The sequence below is a fragment of the Stomoxys calcitrans genome, chromosome 2 (genome assembly GCF_963082655.1).
Source record: "Stomoxys calcitrans chromosome 2, idStoCalc2.1, whole genome shotgun sequence".
NCBI lineage: Eukaryota > Metazoa > Arthropoda > Insecta > Diptera > Muscidae > Stomoxys > Stomoxys calcitrans.
The window spans coordinates 187,648,427-187,662,912 of NC_081553.1; the positions used below are offsets into that span (position 1 = coordinate 187,648,427).

Genomic DNA, 14,486 nt, shown 5'->3' on the forward strand with positions numbered 1-14,486 from the left:
TCTTTGAACACTCTTATAGTTCACTATGTCTGAAAAATGGGTAGAGTGATCCTGATCCTATTGAAGCCTGGAAAGGACTCGAGTTTGGGGGAGTCATCAGACCGATCTCCCTTCTCTCACCAGTAGCAATGACGCTTGAGGCATTACTCCCCCCGGGCCTTGTAGGAGAATTTCCATTCGCCGAGCATCAACATGGATTCCGAAGACAGCATAGCACAATAACGGCTTTACATGCCATCACCACACACATTTGTCGTGGCTTCAATCAGCCCAGGCCATCTGTTAGGACGGTGCTCGTAGCACTGGACCTTTCGAAGGCATTTGACACGGTCAGCCTTGCCAAACTATTTGAGGACATCGCCAACACGTCCCTCCAGCCAGGCCTGAAACGCTGGGTCGCGAATTGTCTGTGTGGCCGCCAGTCATTTGTGGAATTTTTAGTTCCCCAAGGCGGGGTGATATCTCCAGCACTGTTTAACCTCTACCTATCCTCCATCCCACCTCCTCCAGACGGCATAGAGATCGTATCATATGCGGACGATTGTAAGATCATGGCATCAAGCCCCCGATCCATTGGGGACATCTGCGATACGTTGAACGTCTACCTCAACGAGCTTGCCACATATTTCGCTGCAAGAAATCTGAAGATATCTGCCACCAATTCTTCGGCCACATTGTTCACTACAATGTGGCCGCTTGAGGTGAATACTGAGCTGACTGTGATGGTCGATGGAGAAATGATTCCGACAATCAAGTGTCCCAAAATATTGTACTTGGCATCACATTTGACAGCTCTTACACATTCCCCCCACATGCCACAGCAATTTGCGATAAAGTCAAAACGAGAACCAAGGTCCTCAAGTCACTTGCCGTCAGCACTTGGTGTGCAGACAAAGAAACCTTGTTGACCACGTACAAAGCAATTGACCGATCTGTAGTGAGTTATGCAGTGCCAGTGGGGTCTCGTCAGCTTTGTGACACGCAGTGGAATAATATTCAGATCTGTCAGAATGCCGCCCTCCGAACTGGGACGGGCTGTCTCCTCAGTTCTCATGTGGACCACCCCCATCAGGAGACAAAAATCCTACCAGTGCGAAGACATAACTACATGCTGTCCAAGCAATACCTTTTGGGCTGTTATCGCAGAAACCATCCAAATCATCATCTTGAGGATAAATATCCACCGCCCAGAAGCCTTAAGTAAGATCTACATAATCTAGAGCGTGACGTTCAGCGCTACAAGAGAGAACCTCTAGATCAAGCGTCATATCCAGCAGGTCTAAACAACAATCATGCAGACACGGTAGCAGATGCGGTAATTGGCTACCGGGTGAATGTAGTCCTTGGAGAACGACTGTCTCCCATTATACCTGAAGAAATGGACCTCCTCCGGTAAACCAGTGTAGTTCTGGCTCAGGTGCAGCCGCCTCAACTCCTATAGAGCATGGCTTGATGCCGACGTGCGATATGTATTTTCCGATTGTAACCAGGGACCACACGATACACGTCACCTGTTTAACTGCCCAGCCAAGCCCACTCGTGTCAGACCCAGATCCCTGTGGACGCATCCCATCTTAGTCGCAGAGTTCCTGCATCTTGACACTCAACAGAATCAAACAGACGAATGATAGAACACAGCAAACTGCTACAACATCAACAACAACGATAGCGGTCGAACGATTGCTAGCCGTTTGAAATTTTGCACAGATGTAGGCCGTTGGGGAATGCATTTGAGCCATATCAGTTGCCCAAAAAGTAATTGCGGATTTTTCATATAGTCGGCGTTGACAAATTTTTTCACAGCTTGTGACTCTGTAATTGCATTCTTTCTTCTGTCAGTTATCAGCTGTTACTTTTAGCTTGCTTTAGAAAAAAAGTGTAAAAAAAGTTTATTTGATTAAAGTTCATTCTAAGTTTTATTAAAAAATGCATTTACTTTCTTTTAAAAAATTCGCAATTACTTTTTGGGCAACCATAGTTCCCATATAAACTAATCTTCTGATTTGACTTCTTACAAGCAGCAACTTTTGCCCGATTTGGTTGAAATTTGGCATGTGGTGTTGTGTTATGACATTTAACAACTGTGCCTATTACCGTTCAAATCGGTGTATAACCTGATATAGCTGCCATATAAACTGATCTCCGGATTTGACTTCTTCGGCCCCTGGAAGCGGCAACTTTTGTCCGATTTGGATGAAATTTTGCATGTAGTGTTTTGTTATAACCTCCAACGGCTGTGCTAGGTACGGTCTAAATGGGTCTATAACCTGATATAGCTCCCATATAAACCGATCTCCCGATTTGACTTCTTGAGCCGCTTCCAGTGGCAACTTTTTTCTGATTTTGCTGAAGTTTTGCATGTAACTTGCCAATAACTTGCCAAGTACCAAGTGCCAAGTACGGTGCACATCGGTCCAGAACCTGATATAGCTCCAATGTAAACCGATCTCGCGATTTAACTTTTTGAGCCCTTACAAGCCGCAATTTTTGTCCGATTTGGCTGAAATTTTGCATGCGGTGATCTGTTATGAATTCCAACCACTGTGTCAAGTACGGCCCAAATCAGTCTATAACTTCATATAGCTCTCATTAAACCGATCTCCCGATTTGACTTCTTGGGCTCCTGGATGTCGCATTTTTTGCGATTTTTCTGAAATTTTGCATGTGGTGTTGTGTTATGACTTCTAACGAATTTGGAATCTCTTTACTGACTTTTTTTTCTGAGTGTCACATTCTTACGCACTTACGATTTTACATCATGCGAGTGCTACTCTACCATGATTTTCATTTCCAATTTCATTTTGGGGTAACACCTTGTCTTTGTTGTTTCGTTTTTTTTTTTTTTTTGTCCTCCAATATCAGTTTAGACATGTTACCCTCTGTTGTTTTGCCTTTTCGTTGTGCGATTCCCATTTTGTTGCGTTGTCCTTCTGTGCTGAAGTTGAATTGACAAAAGTGAATTTTTAATGTGTTAAGTGAAAATGTATGTTCCCCCGAGAATAGTTAACACTCCTTTAGAGATTTGCCAAAAATTGTACAAATCTTGCCAAATGTTGAAAGGGGGCAAGAAACAAAAAAAACACACACACACACACAGAAAAACTTAAGAATCCATGAAAAAGAACTCAAATCAGTGGCAACAGCTTCGGCTTTAACTGTAGCAACTTGTAATGATGAGTACAACAATGTTGCAACACCTGATGCCTCTTTTGTATGAGTGTGTGTGTGTGTGTTAGTTTTTTACATTTACAGAAGTCTGAAAAAAAAGTAGAAAACACAACGCAAAGGGAGAAAAGAATGAATTCTTAGAGATATCGTTTGCTGTCAGGTTGTCACACATGCACACACACACTCTCATTTGTAGATGTGCCCATATGCACTGACACTTTTGCCAACAGCCATATTTCCCTCAAATTACTTGTGTGTATGCGTGTGCTATCTGTGTGTCTTGTGTGTGCTGCAGTCTTAAGGTATTAGTCAAGCAGCAGCTGAAGCGCATGGGGAACATATTGCAAATTTCTTTCAAATGTGTTTTATGTTGCAATTGTTTTTCTTTTTTCTCCAACAACTGATGTGTGAAACTATAATCAGGGGGTCTTGTGGAGAGTGACATAAAATAGAAGAGACATTTTTGTGGGACTAAAGATTAGTGACAATATAGTCAATTTATGGGCCACTGTGATACCAAAGGCCATAAAATTATAAAAGAGGAGGACCCTTATCATTGAGGTAGTGGTCCCCCGGCGAAACAGAAGAAAGGCGTATTGGTATAAATTTCGGCAAAAATTCTGCACGTCTCTCCCTTCTAGACCAGAGAAGGAAGTGGAAACTGCGCAGGATATATACATAATGGTCAAGCGGATCACGAAGGCCCTGAATGACTCGCTTGTGACAGCATGTCCTAGTGCCAAGCCCAGGTGCCAATATAGTCAATTTGTGGGCCACTGTGATACCAAAAATTGTGAAAAAGGAGACCCCTTATCATTGAGGTAGTGCTCTCCCGGCTAAACAGAAGAGAGGCGAATTGGTATAATCTTCGGCAAAAATTCTGCACATCTCTCGCTTCTAGCCTAGAGAAGGAAGTGGAAACTGTGAAGGATATAGAGATAATGGTCAATCAGATCATAAAGGCCCTGAATGACTCGCTTATGACAGCATGTCCTAGTGCCAAGCCCAGGTGCCAATATAGTCAATTTGTGGGCCACTGTGATGCCAAAGGCCATAAAGTTATAAAGGGTGATTTTTTTGAGGTTAGGATTTTCAGGCATTAGTATTAGACAGATCACGTGGGATTTCAGACATGGTGTCAAAGAGAAAGATGCTCAGTATGCTTTGACATTTCATCATGAATAGACTTACTAACGAGCAACGCTTGCAAATCATTGAATTTTATTACCAAAATCAGTGTTCGGTTCGAAATGTGTTCATTCACCGTAACGTTTCGTCCAACAGCATCTTTGAAAAAATACGGTCCAATGATTCCACCAGCGTACAAACCACACCAAACAGTGCATTTTTCGGGATGCATGGGCAGTTCTTGAACGGCTTCTGGTTGCTCTTCACTCCAAATGCGGCAATTTTGCTTATTTACGTAGCCATTCAACCAGAAATGAGCCTCATCGCTGAACGGTGAATGAACACATTTCGAACCGAACACTGATTTTGGTAATAAAATTCAATGATTTGCAAGCGTTGCTCGTTAGTAAGTCTATTCATGATGAAATGTCAAAGCATACTGAGCATCTTTCTCTTTGACACCATGTCTGAAATCCCACGTGATCTGTCAAATACTAATGCATGAAAATCCTAACCTCAAAAAAATCACCCTTTAACAAAAGAGGCCCCATGTCATTGAGGTTGTGGTCCCCCGGCTAAACAGAAGAAAGGTGAATTGGTATAAACTTGGACACAAATTCTGCACGTCTCTCCCTTCAAGACCAGAGAAGTAAGTGGGAACTGCACGTCTCTACCTTCTAGACCAGAGAAGGAAGTGGAAACTAAGGAGCACATCGACATAACGATCAAGCGGATCACGAAGGCCCTGAATGACTCGCTCGTACCAAGCCAAGGGGCAAACAGCGACCGCCATGGTGGACCCCAGAGCTAGTTGGTCTAAGAAAGGACTGCAGAAAACTCTTCAATAGTACGAAAACCACAAGTGCACCACACGATTGGTACATCTAGAAGGCTGAGCTGAGAAAATATAAGGGCGAGCTGAGAAAGGCTCAGAAAAAAATCCTCCCTGGAGGATACATCTGAGGCTTCTAGGCTAAAGAAGATTCTGTCCTCGAGACCTATTACGGTGGGGTATATACAGAAGACATAAAATTTATGGACAATGAGGCCTCTAGACTCAGGAAGATTCTGTCCTCGAGACCTATTACGGTGGGGTATATACAGAAGACATAAAATTTATGGACAATATCCAGGGAGGAAACACTAGAGCTACTCGTTGATACACATTTTCCGGGAAATTCTCCAACTGACAACGTGGCGCCAGAAGAGTTTGCCACTGGTAGGCATCCGTCAGAGATTATTGGGGAAATTGTGTCTGATTCGAAAATCCTTTGGGTGATAAAAAGTTTCGACACCTTGAAATCGCTAGGCGGAGGCCACCGTAGCGCAGAGGTTAGCATGTCCGCCTATGACGCTGAAGGCCTGGGTTGAAATCCTAACAAGAATTTCTTCAACAGACAACGTGGCGCCAGAAAAGGTTTTCGCTGGTATTCATTCCTCGAAGGTTATTGGGGAAATTGTGTCTGATCCGAAAATCCTTTGGGCGATAAAAAGTTTCGACACCTTGAAGTTGCCAGGCGGAGGCCACCGTAGCGCAGAGGTAAGCATGTCCGTCTATGACACTGAACGCCTGGGTTCGAATCCTGGCGAGACCATCAGAAAAAAAATTTTTCAGCGCTGGTTTTCCCCTCCTAATGCTGGCAACATTTGTGAGGTATTACGCCATGTAAAAACTTCTCTTCAGAAGAGGTATCGCACTGCAGCACACCGTTCGAACTCGGCTATAAAAAGGAGGTCCCTCATCATGGAACTTAAACTTGAATCGGACTGCACTCATTATGTGAGACGTTTGCCCCTATTCCTTAAAGGAATGTTCATGGACAAATTTGCATTTGCAAAGTCTCCAGGCCCTGATAATGTATCACCGGATGAATTACAAGCTGTGTCTGATAGACTGGTTCCTTGACTTAGGTAGATATGCTCTGCTTGTATCATCATGACATATATACCTGTGGAATGGAGAAACACAAAGGTCATTTCCAATCCGAAATTAGGAAAACCTTACCACACGAGATCGAAAGATTTTCGTCCTTTTAGTCCGTCATCCTTTATGCTGAGACTCTTAAGATGTCGATAGAAACATATCTTAGGGCAAAGATCACTGGAGGTAGCCAGTCTCGGCAGCAGCATGCATATAGTAACAGCAAATCCACTGAAACAACCTTTCACGACCTAGTTGGCTACATAGAGGGTTATCTCACTGTCAAGGAATATACCCAGCTCTCTAAGAGATATACTTCTGGAAGCTCTACGTGTAACAGACACAGAAGTATTTCTTTTCAGCAGGGGTTAGAAGTTAACTAAAGTAGCACCTCTCTCCTTGGGAGGAGAGTACGTTCCATTTGCAGAAAGCGCGAAATACCTGGGTATTTTGCTGGACCGGAAATTGAACCTCAAATCCAACATTTTGAAAAGGGCAAGAAAGGCAACTCTTGCCCTATACACTTGCAAGAGAGCCATTGGCAAAGTTGGGGTTTAAACCGCGTGTCATGCATTGGGTATATACTGCAGTTGTCAGATCTATAATGCTATACGGTGTTGTGGTCTGGTGGACGGCACTTCAAAAGTCCACCTACTGCTCAATAATTAAAGGGATCCAAATTATGGCTTGTTTGTGTATCACAGCCGCACTGAGGACGACACCTCAGTGGAGGCCACCGTAGCGCAGAGGTTAGCATGACCGATTATGACGCTGATCGCCTGGGTTCAAATCCTAGCGAGACCATTATAAAATTATCAGCGGTGGTTATCCCCTCCTAATGCTGGCAACATTTGTGAGGTACTATGCCATGTAAAAACTTCTCCTCAAAAAAAAGGTGTCGCACTGTGGCACGCCGTCCAGACCGCGTGTCATGCATTGGGTATATACTGCAGTTGTCAGACCTATAATGTTATATGGTGTTGTGGTTTGGTGAACAGTGCTTCTAAAGTCCACCCACTGCTCAATACTCAGTCGGATCCAAAGGAAGGCTTGTTTGTGCATCACAGCAGTACTGAGGATGACACCATCTGATGCATTGAATGTCTCTGGCCATTGTGACTAGACAAATTGCTGCGACCACTACCGAGAGGCTAAGGTAGCTTTCTCTTTGGCCATGTGACGGCTACACTGTATTTTCTTTGATACAATGTCCGATGTTTCAGGCAGTGTGGATTACACCCTGCCTGGGGCGCTTTTTGATAAAAAGTACTGTACCACTATTCTATCACATAACCTAATGTGGAACTCCTTCTGACTGCCAAAGCGGGACACACACACAGAAGATGTTCTATAATCTCCTCTTCTTCGATGTCCTCATAGCTTTTGCAAAAGTCGATGCTGGTCGTCTTAGTTCCAATCGGTTCTATCTATCGGTGATAGGTTCTATCTATCGGTGATAGAACCGATTGGAACTAAGACGACCAGCATCGACACCTCTTTGGAGAGAAGTTCTACATGGCATAGTACCTCACAAATGTTGCCAGCATTAGGAGGGGAAAACCACCGATGAAAATTTTTTGTGATGGTCTCGCCAGGATTCGAACCCAGGCGTTCAGCGTCATAGGCGGAAATGCTAACCTTTGCGCTACGGTGGTTCTTTTTTCGATTGTCAATCCTATCATCCTTATGGGTCCCCTTCTTAACATATCCGCAAATCTGAAAACAATCAGCCCTTTTTAAAGATGAAAAGGCAGGAAGAAAAAAGAACACAGAAAGAGAAGAAAAAAAATAACTTGAAATTCGGTAGTTGAGTGTAGCAATGCAAATGCCTGCAAATGAGTTTTACATGTTAAATGAACTATGTGAGAACAAGACGTTGGAGAAAACGCGCTGCATGAAAAGCGGGAATATTAAGGATTATCACTATGCTCAGTTAAAGCAATTTAAATGTGTGTGTGAATTTGTTTGGTTTTAATATCAAGAATCGGGTGTCAGATTTTTTGGTGATGTGCTAAAAGAAGGTTTTAAATTCAATGAATAAGGGTTAGGATAGGTTGAAAAGGGGGTGCGGTTATTAATCTGCCCCATGTCAGGCTTGCTATGCGCTCTAAATACAAAAAAAGTAACCTCAAAAAAGAAAATCTGAGTTAGAAATTCCGAGCTTCTTACAAAATCTTGCCTGCATCGGGATCACAGGGGTACTGAGATCCGCACCGCAGGCAGGCCTTGAGGCGATGCTGGATATGCAGCCCATTGGCGCCTATATTTGGAATTGCGCCGCCAGGATCGCGCTTAGGCTGAGAGAACTCGTCATGCTGAAGGAGGATGGTTGCGGCCACAGTTCGATTCTGGGTGTTATGAATGCGGAGGGTAGACTGAGAAGGATCTCCGACTACCTGGCACCAGCGCCGACTGGAGTGAGGGCATTCGCGATTCGAATGGAGGACGGATGGTGTACTTGAGGAAGATGAGACCTCGATCTACACAGATGGCTTCAAGATGGAGTCAGGGACTGGATTGGGGGTCTACTCTGATGCAATCAATATCAGTATGTCTCTGAGACTGACGGACGAGTTTATGGTCTTTCAGGCAGAAGTCTGTGCCATTGCAGTGGCCGCATGGGAATTTCTGGTAAGGGGCTTACCGCCCTCGAAACTCAGAATTTATGTGGACAGTATGGCGGTGCTCAAGGCCTTGGGGTCGATGATGGTGAGGTCGAGATGCGTGGCGGATTGTTTGGAATCCCTGGATACGCTCTGGGCCCACTATGTGACGCTGACATGGGTTCCTGGTCATGAGGGGATTCCAGGAATGGCGCCAGTGCCGACTAGAGTGAGGGCATTCGGATTCGTGTTCTTGAGAGGGACGAATGGAGGGCGGAGGGTATACTTGAGGACGAATGGAGGGCGGAGGGTATACTCGATCACCACAGATGGCTTCAAGGTGGAGTCAGGGATGGGGGTCTACTCTGATGCACTCAATATCAGTATGTCCTGAGACTGCCGGACGATTGTACGGTCTTTCAGGCAAAGTTCTGTGCCATTGCAGTGGCCGCAAGAGAATTTCCGATAAGGGGCTTACCGCCATCGAAACTCGAGATGCGTGGCGGATTGTTTGGGATCCCTGGATACGCACCGGGCCCACGAAGTGACGCTGACTAGGGTTCCTAGGCATGGGAGGATTCCAGGAATGATACTAGTGCCGACTGTAGTGAGGGCATTCGCGATTCGTTTTCCTGAGAGGGACGTGTGGAGGGCGGATGGTGTACTTGAGGAAGATGAGACCTTGATCTACACAGATGGCTTCAAGAGTCAGGGACTGGATTGGGGGTCTACTCGGATGCACTCAATATCAGTATGTCTCTGAGACTGCCGGACGAGTGTACGGTCTTTCAGGCAAAGGTTTGTGCCATTCCAGTGGACGCAAAAGAATTTCTGGTAAGGGGGTTACCGCCCTAGAAACTCAGAATTTATGTGGACAGTATGGCGGCGCTCAAGGCCTTGGGGTCGAGGATGGTGAGGTCGAGATGCGTGGAAGACTGTTTGGAATCCCTGGATACTATTCGGGCCCACGATCTGACGCTGACATGGGTTCCTGGTCATGAGGGGATTCCAGTAAATGAGAGGACGTACGAGTGCTCCAGAAGGGGTTCGTCTGCGTCGGGCGCACCAGTCATCGGTCTTGCCTACGTGCCATTTGTCGAGCTACTGAACACAGTAGAGAGGATAGTCAGGGTGACGTCGGTGGCGAGGTGGGACTCGGTAGATGGTTTCAAGAATGCAAAAGCGCTATGGCCGGTCATCGTTCGGAAGAGGACGAGGGTGTTACTGGCGTTCGATATGAGATGGATGAGTACTTTTACAGGGCTCATAACCGGACACTGTGCCATAGGTCGCTTGGCGGCTCGCATGGGAACAGCGTACAATGAGTTCTGTAGTAGTTGTCTCGATGAGGATGAAGAGGAGACTATTGAGCACTTGCTGGGTTCTCGTCTGGGTCTGGGGAGCCGTTTCTTCTGTGATCTGGATTAACTTGCGAACGTACTTCTGGTATCTCTCTGAAGGAACAGGATTTTTCCGGCGTAGGTAGATCCGTATTTGCATAGGGACGGGCTGTTCTTCACCCCCGCTCGGGTTTCTTCACTCCTCTCGTCTTTTTATTCTTATACCCTCCACCATAGGATGGTGGTATACTAATTTCGTCATTCTGTTTGTAACACCTGGAAATATGCGTCTGAGATCCCAGTATATAAATTATGGATCGTCATGTAATTTTTAGTCGATCTAGCCATGTCCGTCTGTCTGTCGGAAGAACGTTAACTTTCGAAGGAGTAAAGCTGGGCACTTGAAATTTTGCACAAATACTTTCTATTAATGTAGGTCTGTTGGGATTGTAAATGGGCAAAATCGGTCCATGTTTTGATGTAGCTGCCATATAAACCGATCTTGGGTCTTGACTTCTTGAGCCTCTAGAGGGCGCAATTCTCGTCTGATTCGATTGTAATTTTGCATGTGGTGTTGTGGTATCACTTCCAACAACTGTACTAAGTATAATTCAAATCGGTTCATAATCTGTTATAGCTGCCATATAAACCGATCTGGGATCTTGACTTCTTGAGCCGCTAGAGGGCGCAATTCTCATCCGATGTGGCTGAAATTTTGCACAAGGTGTTTTGTTATGACTTCCAATAACTGTGCTAAGTATGATGCAAATCAGTACATAACTTGATATAGCAGCCATATAAACCGATCTGGGATATTGACTTCTTGAGCCGCAATTTTCGTCCCATTTGGCGGAAATTTTGCACAACGGTTTCTCTCATGACCTTCAACATACGTTTCCAATATGGTCGGAATCGATCTCTAGCTTAATACAGCTCCCATATAAACCGATCTCCCGATTTTGCTTCTTAAACCCCTTCTAGGTGCAATTTTTATCCGAATAGACTAAAAAATTACTCAATGACTTCTACAATGTTCAGCATTCAGTTCATGTATAGTCCGAATCGGACTATAACCTGATATAGCTCCAATAGCATTACAGTTCTTATTCAATATTCTTTGTTTTTCTAGTTTTTTATTCGTTTATAACTATCTGTACGAGGTCTCACATTTTTTTTCTTCCCGTTCTCCCTCTAGGGTACCACAATGGGCCAAACTGGCCTCCGAGTGAACTCAACTTTGGTGGGCGACCCATTCAACCTAACCTAGTCTATCGGCTCCTGCTGCCTTGATGCCCCACTAGACAGCATTCGTTTTATACCATCATCAGGCATAGGTTCTGGGGTATCCTCATTGCCGCCGCTATTGGATACTAGCAGCCGAGAAAAATATTCTTTCCTTATCCCACGTTGTTACATAATCTCCTTTTTTGTCTCTGCAGGTGGATGTGCCTGCAGCAAAGCCATCGGTTTGATATTTGATTCTGTTATAGTTTTCTCCCGATAGCTCCCTTGGCTAGTTGCTACTTCTTGCAGGTTGGCTATGTATGCTGCATTCATGGCCTTAATAGGATTTCGATACTATTGGTCTTATCATCGGTTTCTGTCTTTGTACTGCCGATTTTACTTTATAATATTTTTTGGTTTATATAAATCTTTTATATATATATAATAGATGGGGACAGTAGGAATTTCGTCTGTGCTATTAAAGTTTCAATTTTTCCAATACTTTTAAAATAAATCTCAAACTGACTATTTTCTTTTTCTGTTTTTCTTTATTTTCTTTTTAGGTAAGGGTTTGAAATTACATTAAAATTTCTTGTCACACGACCTTAAGCTGGTAAGTAGCTTAAATCCTTTTAAAAATTGACCTATTATAAAGGATTTTGTTAAAATTAAGTTGGAGGTTACTTTTCTTTTGTAATTTGAAATCTGGTTGCAGGTTTCTTGGAAATTGCTGGGGTTAAAGAAACCATAGTTTGATCAATTTTTCATGGTTTATAAAATGAAAAATTCTTTGTACTCTGTGCTCTCTTAAATCCCCGTAAAAGGCTTTAATTAATTTTTTTTTTTAATTTTTCTCGAATGTCATCATCACTTGTCGCCATTTCTACGAATATTTGCAACAATTTCTTTATGTCTCCAGTCTTTTGTCACCACAATATCGGTTTTTGTTCATATGAGTCAAAGCGTTGCTATGAACCAAAAGATTCATGGAAATGTTTTGAGTTTTCCCGTCTATATGGGCCATATGTTGATATTTTCATTGCATACCAACGATTGCTGTCAAATGAAATTTAATCAATGGGATTTCGGTTTGATTGAATGTTGACAGGAGAGAAAAACATATTTTTCATTGTTTCTTGTAATTGGTGGAAAATTTCCACAAAAAACAAAAAATGATTAAAACAACCTGCGCGGAGTAAAGGCAGCAAGGAGCGGCGAGAGGCGAAGATGTATTGAAATTTTGTCGTTTGAAAAAGTTTCGTAAGATAAAATAAAATAAAATAAAATAAATTAAAATAAAATAAAATACAATAAAATAAAATAAAATAAAATGAAATAAAATAAAATAAAATAAAATAAAATAAAATAAAATAAAATAAAATAAAATAAAATAAAATAAAATAAAATAAAATAAAATAAATTGGCACAGTTGTTGAAAGTCATAATAAAATACGTCATGCAAGTCAAGACCCAAGATCGGTTTATATGGCAGCTATATGAAAACATGGACCGACATGACCCATTTACCATCCCAACCGACCTACACTAATAAGAAGTATTTGTGCAAAATTTCAAGCGGCTAGCTTTACTTCTTCGAAAGTTCGCATGCTTTCGACGGACGGACCAAATACAGTCCGACCTAAATCATATTTGGTTCAGGTGCTGAGAAGTTCTATACAAGTAACAGTTCTAAATTTCAGTGAAATCATGTGATTAAGCCTTAATTCAGATGATCGATCTATATGACAGCTATACCTAAATATGGTCCGATCTGGACTATATTTGGGTTAGGTGTCGGAAGTTTTAAAGCAGCTCGCTGTTTTAAATATAAAATTTTGAAAATCGGAGAATAAATGCGCTTTTTATGGTATTTATATCTAAATATAGCCCGGTCTGGACCATTTTTGGACAGATGTTGGGAGTCTTAATTCAACTTACTGTTCCAAATTTCAGCGAAGTCGTGTAATAAATGCGCCTGTTATAAACATAAGACCCAAAATCGGCAGATCGGTCTTTATGTCCTGATCTGGACCATTTTGGATTCGGATATTGACGGACATAATAAAACTCACTGTTCTGAATTTCAGCGAAGTACGGTAACAAATGCGTGTGTTTTAGTCTTAAGACCCTAAATCGGTATATAGATCTATATGGCAGCTATACGGAAATATGGTCCCTTATACATTATATTCGGGTCGGATGTCGAGGTCTCTAGTGCAATTCACTGTTTCAGTTTCATCAAAATCGGAGAATAAATGCACTTTTTATGGTCTTTAGACCCTAATGCAGAAGATCGGTCTCTTTGGCAACTATATCTATATATAGTCCGATCTGGACCACATTCGGGACAGATGTTGGGAGTGTTGATACAACTCACTGTTTCAAATTTCTGCGAAGTCAGGTTATAAATTCGCCTGTTATAGGCCTAAGACCCAAAATCGGCTGATCGGTCTATATGACAGCTATATCATAAAATTTGTTGCGATCACCATCATTTTTGGTTCAGAATAAAACTCACTGTTCTTTATTTCAGCGAAATCGGGTAATGTTACGAGCTCAAAACCCTAAATCGCCAGATCGGTCTATATGACAGCTATATCCAAATATAGTCCGATGTGGCCCATTCCAGAACTTCGTCTGCATATAGAAGAAGTACGAGTCTGTGCAAAATTGTAGCTCAATCCTTTTTTAAAGACTGTAGCGTGAATACAACTGACGAACACACGGACGGACGGATAGGCAGACAGACACACGAACCTCGTTAAATCGTCTTAAAATTTAACAAGTAAAAGCATGTAAAGTTCGGCCGGGCCCAAGATTGAACCCGGAACCCAACACCATTGATTCTGCTAAAAAATTATGCAAAATATAATTTTGTTCTACATGCCAAACTACTTTCAAACCAGCAAAAATTAAAGCTTTTAGGAACCGAACAAGGTTTGGATGGAATTTGGCACAGTTGTTGAAAGTCATAAAAGAACACCTCGTACAAAATTTCAGCCTAAACGGACAAAAATTACGGCTTGTAAGAGCTCAAGGAGTCAAATCGAGAGATCGGATTATATGGGAGCTTTATCAGGTTATAGACCAATTTGGACTGTA

General features: G+C 42.7%; 1 protein-coding gene across 6 annotated transcripts in view; it reads left to right on the top strand.

The window, feature by feature from the left end:
- Positions 1–14,486, top strand: part of LOC106086729 (low-density lipoprotein receptor) — a 922,896-nt gene that overhangs the window by 312,065 nt on the left and 596,345 nt on the right. The window lies entirely within an intron of this gene.